Consider the following 20,022-nt stretch of genomic DNA (forward strand, 5'->3'; position numbering starts at 1 on the left):
CCCTTTTGGGGGAGCCTGGGTGGCTCAGTCAGTTGAGTGTCCAACTTTGGCTCACATCATGATCTCATGGTTTGTGAGTTGGAGACTCCCATCGGTTCTCTGCTATCAGTGCAGAGCCCACTTCAGATCTTCTCTCCCCCTCTCTCTCTGCCCCTCCCCTGCTCATGCTTTCTCCCTCAAAAGTAAATATTAAACATTAGATAATAATAATTAAAAAAAACCCTTTGTCCTATTGAGTAACGATGCCTGCTACTCAGGTTGAATGGTCATTCATTGAAATGGTTGTCTTTAGCAGATTTGATTTACACCTTATCTTTTTTTTTTTTTTTTTAACTTTTTGCCTATTATTGTATTGACAGTAAATTTCAGATGTTACTATTTGGGGCCCAAACAAAAAAAATGTTTTAAACTTTTATATTTGAAGTTATTTCAAACTTATAAAAACTTCCATATACCTTTTATCCACAGATTCACCAGTTATTAAACATACTGGTATATTTGCCTTATTATTTTCCCTTTCTCTATATACATATGGATATCACTATTTTTTTCTGAACCTTTTACGCAGAAGTTACAGGCATCATACCTAAATTTTCACATATTTTGTAATTGTCCCTTTGTCTCTTTTACTAGATTCATTTTTTTAAACATTTTATTATAGTTGACACATAATGTTATGTTTGTTTTAGGTGTACGACATAGCAATTCAATATCTCTATTTAATGTTCACCGCAAGTGTAACTACCATCTGTTGCCATACAACGTTATTACAATATCATTGACTCTATTCCTTATGCTGTACCTTTTATTCCCATGACTTAGTCATTCCATAATTGGAAACCTGTCTCTCTTTCTCTCCTTCACCCATTTTGCCCATTTCCTTACTCCCTTTGTTCTGGTACCCATCACTTTGTTCTCTGTATTTGTAGGACTGAATCTTTTTTTGCTTGTTTATTCATTTGGTTTGTTTTTTAGATTCCACACATAAGTGAAATCATAAAGACGATAGTTTGGTGCCACAAAGTACATGGCAATGCCTTAAACCATATGTGTATTGTCAGGCCTGAGGGCCTCTTACATCTTTGTTAAGGGGAGTACTAACTTACCCTTTCATACAACACTCTTCTATGAGATTCTAAAGTCTTTGGTGATAAGGACTTTTTATTAATGCCCCTTTGTCTCCATAGTGACTCATGCAGTGTTAGGTATGTAGTAGTAGAAGTGCAGTAAATGTTTGTTAAATAATAATTTAATAAACAAAGGGAGATATGCTAATGTATAAGTTCAGAAATATTTTCAAATGCTTGAAAGGAATAGGATTTGTTATTATTTGTAATCTGGCAATAGTGAATTCAGTGGATTCACTCACTAATGGACAGTTATTTATGAAAGCTGGTTGCTACTTTCAAAAATGACAAATAGTTCATGAGATACCAAGTGCAGACAAAAAACAATTATTAACTCCCTTATTTTAGATTCATCATGGTAAAGTACAAAAAAGCCCTACTTTTTCCTGTTCTTCTTTGCCATCCCAAAAATGAAACACCAGATTTTAATTTTTAAAATAATTCAGGAATATAAAAAATTTTTCCTAAATAGATGCTGTTACATGATCTTATATTCAGAGACCCTTACTCAAAACGTGCAATTGTGGCATATTTTAATACTGGTAAAGAAAATGATGCACAAGTAAGTTATGGCTTTTTAAAAGGTTATGTTCTAGGGAACAACAGAAGGTACTTAATGTTCTCTGTTTAGCTTATTCATTTCTCTCTCGATTGTTTTCAGCTGAACAGTTTACTTCCTGACATCAAACTATTCATTGCTGTTACTGGAATTATATCTTTCTCATCAAGTATGCATTTACACAATATCCAGAACCATGTTTACTTGCCCTCTTACTGCTATACCTCATACACTGAGTAGGGTTAGACCTGGTGGCAGTGAAGAAATAAATATATGGGTGACTGAGAATAACAAAATATAGCTCTAGCTCTCTTTCCTTAGAAAAAGCTTGTTTTTTGTACCAACCTCAGTTGAAGCTGAAGACCATAAGGTACTTAGTGATAGAAACTAAAGCATATGAGAGCAGGAAATCTTTAAGGTGGGGCAGGAGTTGTCAGGGAAAATATGACAGACTAACCCATGGCCATAAGTGAATATCTGTAATTTTGCTGAGCCACAGAGTCTTATAATCATTTCAAGATTACTTTGATGTGGAGTTAGGGGAGTGGAGAAAAGTTATTCCACTTAACCTTTAGTTCTTAATTTTTTTTTTTTTTTTTTTTTTTTTTACAGATGAAAGATTTTATGTAGCCTTATAAAACTGCCCTATATATTTTTTTGGAGACAATGAGATAGGGCACAAATTAATTATTTAATGAGTTTTGCATCATAAGATACTTGCAGTAAACTTAAGATTCTTATAAAATGTTGTTCCAGATGGGATACATGTGGTAGTGAAATTTTAATTGACTTTATCAGGATTATAGACTTACTAGACTGAGCAGTCTCTTTACAATAAAAATATAAAAGAAATTCAGGCATTTAGCATATAGTGAAATCAAAACTAGCTAAATAATACTTTGAAATATTTATTATGTGTCAGATGTTGTTCTAAGTGTTGTCTATGCATTAAACTTTTACAATTAACCTTTACAGAAACATATGAAATGGTTACTGTTACATTCTTACTTTAAGTTGAGAACACAGATACGTAATTTACCAAGTCACACAGCTAGTAAGTGGAAGAGCCAAGATTCAAACCTAGGTGTTTTGACTCCAGAATATTTGTTATTGACCATTACTTTCTAGTGTTTTTAACTGTTACTCTTCATAATCAGTTGTTATTAATCATTACTCTTACACTCAAACGGGGGGGGGGCAGTTTATATTTGTTTGCTCATTCATTTGGAAGGAAGAGAGATAAGATCATTTTGAAAATACTTGGTTACATTTCTTAAAATTTAAGGACTCTTCATGATTTTTTCACCATATCTCTGTACCACTGAGTATCATAACATGTTTTCTATATTCACATGACATATTACTTTATTATTTACTATTTTTCTTCAAATGATCTCATTAAAAATTGTATGTCCTCTAAAGGGAAACTTTCCGTTACTACTATAAATGGAAAGCCAATGTCATAAGTAAAGGTAACTTTAATTATTTATCTAAAAATAAAATAAGAAAACTAAACCATATTATATATACTAGGTAGCTGGATGTTGTGTTGTTTGCCAAATGGTCTGAAACTTGAAGCTTACTTTCTCTGTGTTAAAAGAGAATAGCAAATGTTTGAGAGGTAATAGAGATACATTGTCACCAAGTTGAGGTTTTCTTCTTTTATAATTAGAAGAAAGGAAGCTAACTTTCATTATTACATGTCCATGTACCACCTAAATCCAGAAGTCTGACACTTCAGGAAAGTGAACTGTATTATTCTGAGTCTCTTCAAACCATAAGAGACTTTGTAGTATTCATTTTGTTTAAAAAGAAAATCAGTCTTTAAGTAAATTAATGTATATTTATAGTATTTTACTTTCTTATCCCCTTAATTCATGCTTATGTGTTTGTAAATTCCCAGAGTTTGAAAGAAGTGTATAATTACTGTAAGGTTTGAACACTTATTTTAGAACAGCTTCTTGATAAGTTTTCTGGAATCAGTGTAATTAACCTCCCTAACTACAAAGTAAACAAAGTAATTAAGTTAGTAGAAAAGCAGACAAAAACTTGTCATTTTCTAAAAAATTAAGTAGACTTAAGTTGTTGTATTTGATGTTCAAAGTTCTCCGATGAAAGTCAGTATAAAGATATAGAATACTTTTATTTTCTTTTATTTAAATCATTCATTAAGTTGATGGTTATATCAAATTGATGAGAAACAAAGATTGAATAAAGGTTTAAGAAGTCACATTCTAATTTATGCTGTGTGGTTCAGATTAAGTATTTTAATTTCAGTGTCTGGCAGCAAATGTCTTTATCTCACACCAAGCTAGAAAATAGAAAAGAAAGCCTACATTTGAAGAAGCTGACATATGGCATAGAGCCACAGATAGGTTTTTAGCTGTTGTGAATTTATAACGATTTTTCAGTTTTTACTGCTTCTATGACAGCATTAAAGTGATTAAATAGACGAAAGGGAAATAAGGATGGCTAGAAGTCTTTGCTTAGTACTTCATGAAGCATTTTAGCAAGAGACAAAACAAAATATGTTGTTCTTTTTTATACTTACTAAAATATTAGTGGGGTGCTTGGGTGGCTCAATTGGTTAAGCGATCTATTCTTGATTTTGGCTCAGGTCATGATCTCATGGTTCATGAGTTCGAGCCCCACATCTGGCTCCGTGCTGACAGTGCAGAGCCTGCTTGGGATTCTCTCTCCTTCTCTCTCTGCCCCTCCTGTGCTTGCTCTCTCTCTCTTTCTGTCTCTCAAAATAAATAAAATAAACCTTAAAATTTTTTAAATAAAATAAATAAATAATAAAAATATTAGTTGAGGGGCGCCTGGGTGTCTCAGTTTATAAAGCATCCAATTCTTGATTTTGGCGTAGGTCATGATCTCATGGTTTGTGAGTTTGAGCTCTGCATCGGGCTCTGTGCTGACAGTGTGGGGCCTGCTTGGGATTCTCTCTCTCTCTCTGCCCCTTCTCCACTAGCATGCACACACTCTCTCTCTCTCTCTCTCAAAAATAAATAAACTTAAAAAAAATGAGTGGAGAAAGGGTGGTGCAAGAGAAGTAAAGTATGTATCTTTCAGAAAATATTAGTTTTTTAATGCAATAGTAACAAGATTTTCTTTCTTTCTTTCTTTCTTTCTTTCTTTCTTTCTTTCTTTCTCTTTCTTTCTTTCTTTTTTAATGTTTATTTTTTGAGAGAGAGACAGAAGCAAGAGGGTGAGCAGGGGAGGGGCAGAAGAGAAGGGAGACACAGGATCTGAGGCAGGTCCCAGGATCTGAGCTGTCAGCACAGAGCCCATTGAGGGGCTCAAACTCACTGCCTATGAGATCGTGATCTGGCCCAAAGTAGGATGCTTAACCCACTGAGCCACCCAGGTGCTCCACAAGATTTTTTCACATATTATGTGGTGTTGGTCAGTTTTCATTCTAAAGTTTTGCTAGCTCTGCTCTATTGAATCTCACTCCTAATCCATACCCATATTTCGTCCCTATTCTCTCTCTCTCGCAAAACAAAACAAAACAAAACAAAACAAAACAAAACAAAACAAAACAAAACAAAAAGTAATCCTCCGTGTTGGTGTTTTCAAAATTTTTATTGCTTGATTGTCCTGATGAGCAAGGCAAAACTTGTGACTAATCTGGCTTTACTGACAAACTCAGTGGAAACATTTGGTCTGTAAAATCTAAGCCCCAAGCCTGTATGATGGAATTAACTGGTATTTAAAAATAAATGTCTTCTGAAATACTAGACAAATTTGGATGTAGAAGCAAGATATAATTTCCGTGTGTTTATTTTAACATATGTAATTTTTCTTGCCTTTTATTTCCAATTCATGTGTGTTCCTCTCTACCTGCCTTAACTGTTTCTCATTTCCTTGTAGTATCTCTTTGATCACTGACAATTTTCTGTATATGTTCATGTAGAAAAACTGATTATCCATTTAATAAATATTTAGTGGTTTCCTCTTCCAACATAAGAAGTAGAGTCACAAAAACATGAAAATACTTCAAAAACATTCAAAACCAAGATGAAACTAGGCTTGATTTGAATAGCAACTGGCTTTATAGTAGTATGTTGTTTTTTTTTTTTAAGTTAAAATACAATTGGCATGTAACATTCTATTGGTTTCAGGTGTTCAATATAATGAGTTACTATTTGTATGTATTGCAAAATGATTACAGTAAGTCTAGTTAACATCTCTCATTGTGTGTAATTATAAAATTTTTTGTTCTCATAATGAGAACTTTTAATATGTACTCTCTTCAGTGCAGCATTATTAACTACAGTTTCCATGCTGTACATTTTATCCCCATGCCTTTTTTATTTTATAACTGGAAGTTTGTTCCTTTTGACCCTCTTCACCGCTTTCACCCACTCCTTTCCTCTGACAACCACCAATCTGTTCTCTGTATCTATGAGCTTGGGTTTTGTTTTGTTTTGCATTCCACGTGTAAGCGAGATTATATGGTAGTCTCTGTCTGACTTATTTCATATAGCATAATGCCCTCAGGATCTATCCATGTTGTAAATAGCAAGATTTCTTTCTATTTTATAGCTGAATAATATTCCTATGCACGCACACATGTGCACATACACACACACTCACACACACACTCACCCATTGATGGGACACGTAGGTTTTTTCCAAATCTTGGCTATTGTAAATAATGCTGCAGTGAACATAGGGGTGCATACATCTTTTTGAGTTACTGTTTTTGTTTTCTTCAAATACCCAAATTGAAATTGCTGGATCATGTTGTAGTTCTATTTTAAAACTGTTGAGGAACCTCCATAGTTTTTTCCATAGTTGGTCACACCAATTTACATTCCCACCAGCAGTGCACAAGGGTTTCCGTTCCCACATCCTCACCAACACTCGTTATTTCTTGTCTTTTTGATAAATAATATTTAATAGTAGTTGAACAGATACAGTTTTGGTTGGAAATGCATTGACAACTCAAATAGTGTTATAAGCTCTTCTCAAATTGTCTCTGTAAAAAAAGTACATTATGTTCTAGCTATACTATAAAATAAGTTAGCCTAATCAGCTGCTAAAAAAAACAAGATCATCTAAGCGGGGGGGGGGGGGAAGTGCATTGTTTCAGAAATATTCACTTGATTCTTTGAGAGGTATATAGCATAATGATTAAGAGCTTTGGCTCTCAGTCTCAGTGCATGGGTTAAAAACCTTGCTGTTCTACTTGCTAAACATATCTTTAAACAGGTTACTTAGCCTCTTTCTATATCAGGTACCTCATATACAAAGTTATACTACCTATTTTATATGATTGTTGTATAGAACAAATGAGGTAGTGCATATAAAGTGCCTACCATATACTAAACATTTAATAAGTAATAGTTATGATTAGGAGAGAACTGTCCTTAAGTCTTGCTAAAAACCAGCTGTTACAAACATCATTCCTCGTTTAATTTTCCTTTTACCATTAAGGACATTTTTTTGCTCATTTTTATTTATTATATGAGAGCCTATATTCTGTGACCTTTTTTTATTTGAAGAAAGGATTGTTTTTTGAGTTTCTTGTGAAATGTATTCAGGTTCCTATGTCTTTCTCAGTTGAGAAACAGAACAAAGATAATATTTTCTCATCTTTCATTAACTCCAGCCTCCACTAAAAAAAGAGCTATAAGGAGTTATCTCTGAAACAATGAATTATTCTGCTTTATTTTTCTGAGGTATATACTTTTCAAGGTTTTTAGCAATGAATAAAATAGTCTTCATTATTCTTGGATTCCATGTTTATGACTTCTCTTACTTGCTAAAAATTTATTTGTAACTCCAAAATCCATACTCATGGCACTTTCTTGGTCATTCACAGACATGCACATAATAACAAAAACTTGCCTGACATGCCTGTTCCCAGCTGAGGTTGATCATGGACATGTTCTTGCCTTCTTGCTTCAGCTTTCATACTGGAAACAAGTGTCCTTTTCAGCCTATTTAATGGACTTTTTTGCATTTTTGTTGGTGATTTTTCAGTCTAAAATGGCCCCCAAGTGTAGGGCTGAAGTGCTGCCCTAGTGTTTCTAAGCACAAGAAGGTTGTGATGTACCTTACAGAGAAAATAAATGTGTTAGGTAAGCTTCTTTTGGGCATGAGCTATAGTGCTGTTGGCTGTGAGTTCAATGTTAATGAATCAACAATATACAGTATATTAAAGAAAGCATCTTTAAATAGAAGCACATATAAGAGAAGGTTATGTATTGATGGGATTGGTGAATATGTTTTGACCAGAGGCTGACAGGACCCTAACCCTGTGTTTCCTATAAGCGCATTGGTTCAGTATATGCTAATTCAGTGTGTGCAATGACTTTATATAACATAACTACCATAAATAATGAGAAACAAATATATATATACCGTTTTTCCCACTTTGTGAAAGTAGTATGTTCCTATGAAACTTTGCTAAGTTGAAATTTTTTGAGCATTCCAAGACCCCAAAAAATAACATCTCTTAGGCTTTCCTAGTATCTTAGGACACATCTTGCTAATGGATACACAGAATAAATCAAGATAAAGAACAAATGCTCACAAACACAGTTCACAGCTATGGCAGCTTGATGCTGAGATGCTGAGCGTATTTCCGGGGGAAAGAGCTTTTGGTGGAACCACTCTCACTGCTCAGGTTGTGTACTGTTCCTGTAACAGCAAATGCTGAATGCTATTTTCACTCTTTGACGTTTTTTATTTAAAAAAAATCCTCTCCAGATTTAATTTGGCTAGTGAAAACAGGTACTGTGTCTTTTATGAAGCAAAGTGATGTAATTCAAACTTTCAAAAAGTGGAGGATACCAGTATATTGTGGTAGGCAGCTTCTGACGTGGCTCCCAGCGATCCTTGCCTCCTGGTATTCCCACCTCTGTATAATCCTGTCTCCCTGAATGTAGGCAGGACTGAGTAACTTGATTCTAACAAAAAGAATATGACAACGGTGATAGGATATCACTTTTATAATTAGATTTTAAAAGACTGTGAGTTCTATCTTGCTGGTATCTTGCTCTGATGAAGAGGGCTGCTTGTCAAAGAATTGAGGTCTACTTTCTGCCAACAGCCAGAGAGGAACTGAAGCCCAAAGTCCAGCAACCTGCAAGGAACTGAATCCTACCAACAACCACTGAGTGAGCTCAGATACTTGCCCACTTAAACACTGAAATAACTTTGGTACTGACCTAAACCTTGACTGCAGCCTTGTGAAAGATCCTGAAGCAGAGTACAGTTAAGCAGTGTGTGGATTCCTGAGACACACAGAAACTGAGATAATAGATGTATATTAAGTCAGTATGTGTTGGGGCAGTTTGTTATGTAACAATAGATAATTAATACATATGTAGTTAAATATTCATAGTTATGTATTAAGACCTCTGAACATAATGTATGTTTATTGCATGTGATGGAGCATGCAATAAAAGGTAATACTTTTTAAATAAAAAGTGTTTTGACTTTTGTCAGCTTCTATTCTTGCCCCTCAATGTTAAATTATTATTTTCTTTTCACTTCCAAGTTTTTGACAGCAGTGACCACACTTCCTTTTTTTATTACTGCTTTTTCCTCTGAAATTTTTCATATGAATTTTCATATGAAAATTTCTGTATATAGAGAAAAAAAATTAAGGCTATTACAATTGTTATCTGATGTTTCCCTGTAGATTCAATAATAATTAACATTTTCAAGTTTGCATGGCCAAGGATATTTTTTAGTAGGGCTGCTATTTTGCATTTTGGATAATAGCTTAGTTGTGCAAGACTGTTCCAAATCTTGAAGGATTTTATTTATTTATCTATCTATCTATCTATCTATTTATTTATTTTTAAATATTTCTAGAGAGAGAGAGGTTGGGGGTGGACAGAGAGAAGAGAGAGAGAATCGCAAGCAGGCTCCATGCTATCAGCACAGAGCCTGACAACCTGGGGGTTCGATCTTCTGAACTGTTAATCTCATGAACTGTGAGATCATGACCTGAGCTGCAATCAAGAGTCAGATGCCTAACCAACTGAGCCACCCAGGCGCCCCTAAATCTTGAAGGATTTTAAAGTCCCTGGTCTAAGACTCACTAAAGGCTATTGTCCTCCCATCCTAGTCATGTGGCTGCAGTGTCACTTGAGGTCTTCTCTGTCTGGCCTCAGTATCAAGGAGTAACATCTACTCAGAATAAGTTATTCTCATAGTGGATTACTTGATCACAAGGAGTACAAACACAATGAAAAAAGAGTTACTTTCAAAATTTAAAAGGCAAATTTCTTTTAGCACCTATTTATTTGTAGCAGGATTCTCACACAGAGAGTCGTGACACCAAGGCTTTTCTTTCCAGGAAACAACTTTATTTGTGCCGGCACTGCTCAGTTGGGTTCATACCCAGAGAACTGAGCCCCGAACACCACATGGAGTAGATTTATTTTTTTTTCTTTTTACTTTTTTGTCTCCCATATATGGTAACACACACAAACATGCAGTCTGATTAAGTGGTCTCATGTTATAAAGTCCTGAGGGATGTTGTCACGTACGCACATAGCCAGGTTACCTTGAGGGTTTTTTTTTTTTTTTTCCTTAGTGAGGGGACCCTACCACATATTTAGTATTAACTCTGTTTTGTATGTTAAAAAGTGCTCACTCCTTTTAAAACAAAAATTGTTGTATATTAGAATGGACATCCAAAATGTACTGCAAATGATATAAATAAAAATTATTTTTCACTCTGCTAGCTTTTAATGCAAATGTCTTAGTTATGTAATTTTCTACATTGTTTAATATAGCCTGTCGGTTATTGAGGATCAATACATTTTCTTTTTTGTTAAGTCAGTGTTTTTAGTTGATAACTTTTGAAGTGTTGGATCTATCAAAGGATTAGAGCTACAGAACAATCATTTAAAAAGCTTACTGTGGTTTGTTTTGCAATTTGATGAAATACTAAGAGAGTTCATTTTAAACTTAAATTGCTTTTATCTCATCTTTATCATATAGACATCATAAGATCAGTAAGGCTTTTTTGTGTGAAAAGTTATATAAATTTGGATTAAAAATAGAACTTCCTACATTGTACAGAATGTCACCAGTGCTGCTTTTTTTTTCATTAAAAAAATTTTTTTTAATGTTTATTTATTTTTGAGAGAGAGAGAGAGAGAGAGAGCAAGCAGGGGAGGGACGGAGAGAGAGGGAGACACAGAATCCGAAGCAGGCTCCAGGCTCTGAGCTGTCAGCACAGAGCCCAACATGGGGCTCGAACTCACTAACTGGGAGATCATGACCAGAGCCGAAGTCAGATGTTTAACTGATCGAGCCACCCAGGCTCCCCATCCATTGCGTGCCTCTAAGGTAGGTTTGCAGACAGGAATATGTAAAGGGACAAAGAAAGGGACATAAAAGAGAAGGAAGGGTAAAAACAGAAGTGTCTGTGTTGGAGAAAGATACAGTACCAGCAAGAATTACCCTAACTCCCCTTTGGCCTTACCAGTGTCTCGGTATTTGTCATTTTACCTCCCTGTTCTCACCATCTAAGGAGTGGGGTTTAATAGGAACTGGACAAATATTCAGGGACAGTTTGGGTGAGAATATCAATAATGGTCTGATGAAGACCCTATTCCTTTTACTATCCTTTTAAGAAAGACCAGATGTGCATGTTTAGAAGGTCCCTTTAAAGAATTGTCAAATAAGATACTGTAGATATTTTGAGGGTAAGGGATGAGGGAACAATCTGAGAAATATGGAAAGGATGAATTAAGGGTTTCAGTGGTTTTAAATGTGGATTAAGAATGGTCTTCTGTGGGCACCTGGTGGCTCTGTTGGTTAAGTGTCCAGTTCTTGATTTCAGCTCAGGTCATCATCTCATGGTTTTGTGGGTTTGAGCCCTGCATTGGGCTTGCACTGACTGCGTGTAGCCTGCTTGGGATTCTCCCTCTCTCCCTCCCTTTCTAACCGCTCCCTCACGTATGCTCTCTCTGTCTCTCTCAAAATAAATAAATAAACTTTAAAAAACAAAAGAATGATCTTCTGAACAGTGCTGATTTCATAAAGCCTTGTCTAAAAAGACACATTTTCCTCTGTCCTATCTCCCTATCTGTAAGCTTTTTTTTCTGCTCTGTTCCTACACTAGTGCATCTTTTAATAACTCTGGCCTTCTTGGCTGCTAGCTATTGCCTCTGCTGCCAAAACATTAGAAACAGCAAGAGGATACGCAGCTTTTCATTTGTCTACTTTGTTTAATATTTTTCTCTTGCCAACAGAATTGGGTACTTTAAAAGTATTAAATATAACTGAAATCCCAATGTATACATTTGTGGAATGTTTCTATGAGCGTAATAGGGATTAGCTACAATAATCTCCTAATTATCATTTTAAGTCACAGACTCATTACAAGGAAAAATAACTGCATTTGTTATATAGAAAAGCAACCCTGAATTAATTTCATGTGCATACAACAACATGGTTAAATCTTTAAAACATATTGAAAACAAGAAGTAAGACATAAAAATTCCATTTATATAAAATTCAAAAATAGGCATAATAAAACCCAAAACCTAAGCATACAGAGAATGTAATACTATTAAGAAGGGCAAGGAAATGATTACCACAGAAGTCAGAGTAGTGCCTGTTACTGGAAGCAGAAAGGCTGTTATGAACAAGAAGGAGCAAGTAGGAGGTTTTTATGATCCTAAATATTCTATTTCTTGTCATAGCTACATGCATGTATACTTCATACTAATTCACTGAACTGTACATTTGTATTATAAACACTATTGTGTATATGGAATTTGTTTCATAATAAAAATGGTTTAAAAAATAGGAAAACATGGGAAAAACTAGAAAACAAATTTAATAGGCAAAAAGCTATTTTTCTGTACACGTCTTTCTTGCTTTCCTTATAAGATTGAGCACATTACTATCATAATTAAAAGAACATCAAATGGGGGAAGTTGTATGTACAATGCAACTCATATTTTGTTTTCTAGTAATAAGCAAATGACTGGAAGATAAATTTCCACTTTTATACTTGGATTATTTCATGGTCATTTTCTGAGAACAAGAGTCTTTAGCATGAATTCTGGATTTAGAAGTATCATTTGTAAACCAGTTAGGAATTGAGTAGGGATCTCTGAGTGATTCACCTCTTTGGTTTCATTCTGTATTGTGAGATTTTAATTTTTTATTTGTTTTTGTTTTATTTTAAATACCAGATATTGTAATAGTTACATTTCCATGTTAATTTAGGCTTGAATTGACAATTCTTACTTATTTAGGTTACTGGTGTTTTCTAAGAAGTATTAAATAATTATTTTCCAAAGTTGTTGCATGGAGTAACAACCTTTTTGTTTTATCATATCTATGTATAAAGTTAAAAAATAAAATATCAATAGAAAAAGGCAATTTGGCCTGGTAGAATTATATCAAAGATATTTTGAGAGCATTTTAAATGTTGTTTTCTTTATACTCTAATGAGTCTTTTTTATGGTAGCATAGTGTAGAGATTAATCTTTATCTTCTGTTTTCTTGTATTTACTAAAAATTCTTAATCTGTTTACCTAAATGGTATTTTATCCTTCTGTTATTTAATGACTATTCTAAGAAATATAATTAATTTTGTTAGTTTTAATTCATTCTTTAATGAAGGAAATAAAATACTAAAATTCAGTCTCTTCTAACCACAAAACAGCTATTTTAAAGAAATTAGAATCATAAATACTTATAAAGTTAAAAAAAAAAGTTAAGAAGGATAGGCATTGAATGTCTTTTCTGTGTTTTCTTGTCAAATCTCTCTCCCCCCTTTTTTGGTTTAACTCGGATTGTTTCTCTTTTTCTTTCCTTTAGTTTTCCATTATTCCTTTTATAATTCAGCCGTAAAATGCCTGGACTCAGCAGAACATGAACTGTTTTTGTTATTGTTGTTATTTATTGTATTTGTTTCTTACAAGCTAGGTCTATTCACAGTGATTAAAGAGACAAGTTAAATTTAAAGTAGTCTTAAATATTCAGTATTACATACCAACTTGGAAAAGAAATAAACAAGAAATCTGCTTCCTCTTAGTTTGTTTTTTTAGACGTTAAACATAAACACTAATCTGATTATGATTACTATATAATTACCATTCCAAACATATTAGAATAAATCAACATTGTTTATTCCTTGTAAAAATATTTGTTCAAAACATTGAGCTGCAGAGTATATCATCATTACAGAAATGATATTGAGGAATCTGAATTATTTTGTTAAGGAGTTCATTTAACTGATCACATTGATTGTTTTGATTTTAAATGTTTTTCTGTTTTTATGAATAAGTACCTTGCTTTAAAAAAATGTTTTTTAAACCTAATCCCTAATTTGCCTTTCCACACAGAGTTGTAAAAGATTAAGGAGCCAACAAAACCACCAGTGTGTTATAGTTAGGATTTCCTTTGTTGCTTGCTGCACATGCAACAATGTTGTTCTTTCTTTGACACAGACCCAGACAAAGGCTGAGTGTAGCAAGGAAGCAGACAGCACGCCTCCAGTAGTAGCCCCTGCCTGGCTCCAGGATTTGTAAACAGAAACATCCCAGGCTCCAATAAGGCAGACAGCGGTTCCCTGTCTGTTCTGCATTCAGGAAGCGCTTGCTTGCATAAGCCCAGCCATTGCACACAGGCATACATAGCAGTATTTACATTTGGCTGAGTATTTAAGTGAGAAAGCTAATAGGGAGGAAAAAGAGGGTTTATTAGAGCTAGGGGAACAAAACAATTTAGGGTATAGCATATATGTTTAAAAGAAAAAGATTTTTAAAGAAACAAAAAACAAAAGTTACAAGTTTTCTAGTCAAAGGCCTCTTTTATTGCACGCATATATGAATGCACATATTGAAATATTTTTCCTGGCAGTTTTTCAGGGATCTCATATTTTTAGACCATATGACATATCCTGGAAAGTTTTTTATTTGAAATATTAACCATTGGCATGGTTTTTTAACATATTTAAAACAATTTTTAACACTTTTTTCATCTTCATTATTCTATAAATTAGTAATTCCTATTTCAGATTTTGGATGAATGAATATTTTTATGTAAAAGCTATATTGCATTTTCTTTTGTAAATTTGAGAATAAAAGCAAAGAGAATGCTAAACCTTCAGAAAAAGATTAGAAGATTCATACAGAATTTTGGAATTTGAAAGACCTTAAAAGTTACCTGTGTAACCACTTTTTAAAAACTAGTTTAATTCATTTTAATAGCAAACTTACAGGAAAAGTGCAGAAGACAGACAACATTAAAAACATGTACTTACTTGTATGTAGGACAACTCAGAAAAGTGTAATGAATGGATGGAATCTACTGTATGATAAAAATGCTGCAAACACTACTTAGTTTCTATCGGTAAGAAATTTACTTGTTTTTAAAAAATCCAAATGCTAGGGTTGTCCAGAAACATTTGCAGGTTTATTTATAATTGTTATAAAGTTAAACTGCTGAAACTTGTTCACTGAAACATTTAGACTGTGCCAATGCTTTCTGTCCCCTCACTTACATAAATTAACATACAGGGATGCCTGGGTGGCTCAGTTGGTTAGCATCTCACATCATGATCCCAGGGTTGTGGGATTGAGTCCTGTGTTGGGCTTTCACTGAGCATGGAGCCTACTTGGGATTCTCCCCCTCCCCCTCCCCCTCTCCTTCTCCCTCTCCCTCCCCTTTTCCCCACTCACACATACTCTCTCTCTTTTTAAAAAAAAATCACATACAAATGAAAATGGAAAAACTACCAGTACCTGATTTTTGTCCCCTATTTTTCCCCATTCAATTATATACTTAGGTAGGTACTGTTTTGTTTTGTTTTGTTTGTTTTTAAGGTAGGTACCTTTTGACCTTATGGGGGAAAATGTCTAACATTCAGAACTACCAATAACAGGAAGAAAGAAAAAAGTGGGTTTTTGTTGTTGTCTAAAAATGAAATGTTTCCGGGGCGCCTGGGTGGCTCCGTGGGTTAGGCATCGGACTTTGGCTCAGGTCATGATCTCACAGTTTGTGAGTTCAAGCCCCACGTAGGGCTCTGTGCTGACAGCTAGGAGCCTGGAGCCTGCTTCAGATTCTGTGGCTCCCTCGCTCTCTGCCCCTCCCCCGCTTGCACTCTGTCTCTGTCTCTCTCAAAAATAAAATGTTAAAAAAAATTTTTAGATGAAATGTTTCCTGTCATAGTGGATTCTTAAGCACATTCTCCACATGTGTGGTGTGCTACTTTGGCATAATTGTTACGTATTTGGCATGGATAATACCCAGGCTGGTGTCTTCAAAAAAAGGACAACCAAACAGGCCTCACTTACCTCCTGCAAAGCACCAATGGCTACACACTCTGGAAGTGCAGATCTGTTTTGACATGGTGAGCAATTTCTCACACCAAATGCTGGAAAGGAACACTGGGAATCAGAATTTCATTGGATTCTGATAACATCTTAATTTCATGGACTATAACTGTATCAAGACTGTAATGATGAGGTCTCTTTAAGCAGCAAAGATGCTACAAAATTTTTGTATTAAAACTCACATAATTTTTAGAAAAATCTTTTTAGTCTATTTTCTTATACTTTACATTCCTTTATAACAAGTTAGTCCAGATTATAAAAAACATTAAGTCAAGTACATTGACAACATCAAAAAGAGCAGAAAAAGGATGAGATGGAAAAATTGGAAATCAGATGTAATAATTTAGAAAAACTCAGTGGTCCAAGAGTCCCTAATAGATTCTAAGAGTATCACTGTAGACCAAGTGCTATTCAGCATTATAAACCCAGTCATATAAAAAGAAATTTGCTTTAATATGTCTACTTTAAGAAGGCAGGAAAAATGTACATTGTATTTTTAAGAGTATTTTATACAAAGTGGTTCAAGTTTAAAAACATATTTAATTGCAGATACTCATTGGCTTCTTTTTCCAGCAATTTTGTATCTTGTACTAATCATTTTTCAGTGACATTAATAGTCAAGGGAAATTGCCCCTTTTGGGGGATGGGTTGAAATAATGAGCTTAGTTTTGAGTATGTTGTATATATATCTCTCTAAAATATTCAATGGGAAACAAAGTATATTTGTTAAAGAAGCTCTGTACGTACATGAATTGATTCACACAGTATTTAATCCATATATTTCAGAAATCAGTCCAGCTGCTGTATTTCCAAATCAAAGAGCTTTTCCTGGTACACACGTTTCTTCTTCCTTAGCTGAACAGTTGAGTCAGGTGGAAGGCAGAGACTCGTTTTCTTTGTTCCCTGTTAAAAATTATTCAGAGCTTTTGGGGCGCCTGGGTGGCTCAGTCGGTTGGGTGTCCGACTTCCGCTCAGTTCATGATCTCATGGTTTGTGGGCTCGAGCCTCATGTCGGGCTCTGTGCTGACAGCTCAGAGCCTGGAGTCTGCTTCGGATTCTGTGTCTCCCTCTCTCTCTGCCCCTCCCATGTTCTCACTCTGTCTCTGTCTCTGTCTCTCAGTAATAAATAAACATTAAAATTTTTTAAAAAACAAAATAAAATAAAAATTATTCAAAGCTTTTTAAGTTCCAGCTCCTCACTGTTGGTTTAGGTAATCAATATTTGACTCTCCTCTAGTTCCCTACTTAAGAATATCTTTTGTTAGACAAAATGTAAAATGTAGTACCTCACATTTCTATTCTAGTAGTTTTTCTTAAGGATTATCTGTATATGACCTGCAGAGGAGAAGATACCACTCAAGGCTATCTTGCCTTTTATTCTAAGTAAAACCAGCACTTACATTCTTACGAAGCATGTTTAAATCATACCTTCTATGAGGTGCTGGGTGGCTCAGTCAGTTGAGTTCTAACTTTTGATTTGGCTCAGGTCATGATCTCACAATTCATGGGATCAAGCCCCAGGTTGGGCTTAGTGCTGACAGTGTGGAGCCTCTTTGGGATTCTGTCTCTCCCCCTGCCCCTCTGCCGCTCTACTGCGCTCTTTCTCTCTCTCTCTCTCTCTCTCTCTCTCTCTCTCTCTCTCTCTCTCTCAAAATAAATAAATACACTTTAAAAATACACTTAAAAGTAATCACACCCTCTACAACCTTTGTTTATGGAGAATAAGATGTCTTTTTTTTTAGTGTTCATTTATTTTTTTTTTGAGAGAGAGAGCATGCTTACACACAGGGGAGGGGCAGAGAGAGATGAAGACACAGAATCCCAAGCAGGCTTTTTGCGCTGTCAGCATTGAGCCTGATGCAGGGGTTGAACCCACGAACTATGAGATCATGACCCAAGCCAAGATCAAGAGACTGAGCCACCCAGGCACCCCAGGATGGCTTTTTAATTTAGATTGCTGGCCCCTGTTTTTTTTTTTTTTATGGGTGTTATCCATAAAGAGTTTGATACCATAATTTATTTTAAAGATAGTACCATGCTTGTTAATTTTGCTGAATAAAATATGGATCGTTTGCAGAAGAAAAGGGACCTAACTGTATATTTTGGATGTCTGTCATTGCTTTGTAATCTGGGGATGTTGTTAACAAAGCCCTTTACATATAGATAAACGCTGAAAAGGGTGCTATTTGAATAGGCACACACATGAGGAACATTCCTTGATTTACAAAAGCATTTATTCCTTTTGGAATCTGTTTGCAGTATTCTTGTTGGCCTCATGATCAGCCCCAAGCTTCTGCTCATAAACAGCATTCCAGACCTTTTTGTTTCATATCAGGCTGATCTATCTGCCTCATGGTTTTTCAATAGCCCATAATTACACACAACAGTTTAAATGTACTTAAGAACATCTTTTAAGTGGTTTTGTCTCCCTTATTTACTTTTGTGGTTCATTCTAAAGAAATCATTTGATTATCTTACGTTGATGATTCTTCTAAGATTTAGATAGCCCAGTGCATTTGATTTATTATATGCCTGTTTCAGTAATCTTACCTTTTTTAAAAAACTTTTAATGTTTATTTTTGAGAGACAGAGAGACAGAACATGAGTGGGGGAGGGTAGAGAGAGGGAGACACAGAACCTGAAACAGGCTCCAGGTTCTGAGCTGTCAACACGGAGCCTGATGTGGTGCTTGAACTCACAAACTGCAAGATCATGACCTGAGCTGAAGTTAGACACTTAACTGACTGAGCCACCCAGGGACCCCAGTAATCTTATCTTTGAATATTTTGGAATAAGGAGCGAGCAGAGGATAATAGCTTCTCTTTGGGTGAACTTCCTCGCCATTTAATATGAACTAGGATTCAAAGGTAGCAGTATGAAATTGCTGTGAAGTTGATAAGATGCCCGTAGTAAGCTTACATTTTGTAGACAAAGGAAAATAGGTTGAAAACTATCATTTTATTATGCAGTTTGTTTGGCATAGGGGGTAAGGAGGATTTGTATTTCTTCAGTAAATCTTATGTTATCATATACTAGAATTTCTAAACTTAGACTTTAAGAGAAGCTGGGACACTAAAAGTAAGATGTTGGAGGATAATTCTTTTTTTTATTTTAATTTTTTTTATTTGAGTGTAGTTCATGTACAATGTTATATTAGTTTCAGGTGTACAACATAGTAATTCAGATAATTCTTCATTGATAACAAAACAGGCACACTCTGTATCCCACTAATGAAAAGGACAACTCATGCACAAAAACTGGTACGACACTATGAACCCCTAGAAAGCAAGAAGTGAGCTCTTTTAAAATGATGGCTGTTGGTTTTTGGTTTTTTGGTTTTGTTTTTTTTTTTCTGCTTAGAATAAAAATAGGGCAGGGGCATCTGGGTGGCTCAGTCAGTTAAGCGTCCAACTAAGGTCAGGTCATGATCTCACCATCTGTGAGCATCTATGAGTTCAAGCCCCACGTCGGGCTGTATGCTGACAGCTCAGAGCCTGGAGTCTGCTTCGGATTCTGTGTCCCTCCCTTTCTCTGCTCCTCCTCCACTCACCCTTTCTCAATCTCTCAAAAATAAATAAACATTTAAAAAATTTTAAAAAAGAATAAAAATAGTGCATATTATTGTAGAAAATTTAGAAAGTACATTTATAAAAATTGCTCAAAATCTTTGTTAACAGGGGCGCCTGGGTGGCTCAGTCGGTTGAGCATCTGACTTCAGCTCAGGTCATGATCTCACAGCTCGTGGGTTCAAGCCCAGTGACAGGCTCTGTTCTGACAGCTCGGAGCCTGGGGCCTGCTTTGGATTCTGTGTCTCCCTCTCTGCTCCTCCCCTGCTCATGCTCTGTCTCTGTCTCTCTCAAAATAAATAAACATAAAAAAAAAAAAATCTTTGTTAACATTTAGGTGCATTTTATTTTAGTCTTTTTTCTGTGTGTGTTTTATAGTAAAACATATCATGTAAAACATAGTTTAACATGAAGTATCATCAAACCTGTGTCAAGGA

General features: G+C 35.0%; 1 protein-coding gene and 1 non-coding gene across 5 annotated transcripts in view; one reads left to right on the plus strand and one right to left on the minus strand.

Moving 5' to 3' along the window:
* BMPR2 (bone morphogenetic protein receptor type 2) overlaps window positions 1-20,022 on the plus strand; it is a 191,847-nt gene that overhangs the window by 118,783 nt on the left and 53,042 nt on the right. The gene's annotated exons all lie outside the window — the stretch shown is intronic.
* Window positions 998-1,121, minus strand: LOC122241772. Its single transcript, XR_006221995.1, has one exon. It is a non-coding gene; the product is annotated as a U6atac minor spliceosomal RNA (small nuclear RNA).

This window comes from Panthera tigris, chromosome C1 (assembly GCF_018350195.1).
Source record: "Panthera tigris isolate Pti1 chromosome C1, P.tigris_Pti1_mat1.1, whole genome shotgun sequence".
Taxonomy (NCBI): Eukaryota; Metazoa; Chordata; class Mammalia; order Carnivora; family Felidae; genus Panthera; species Panthera tigris.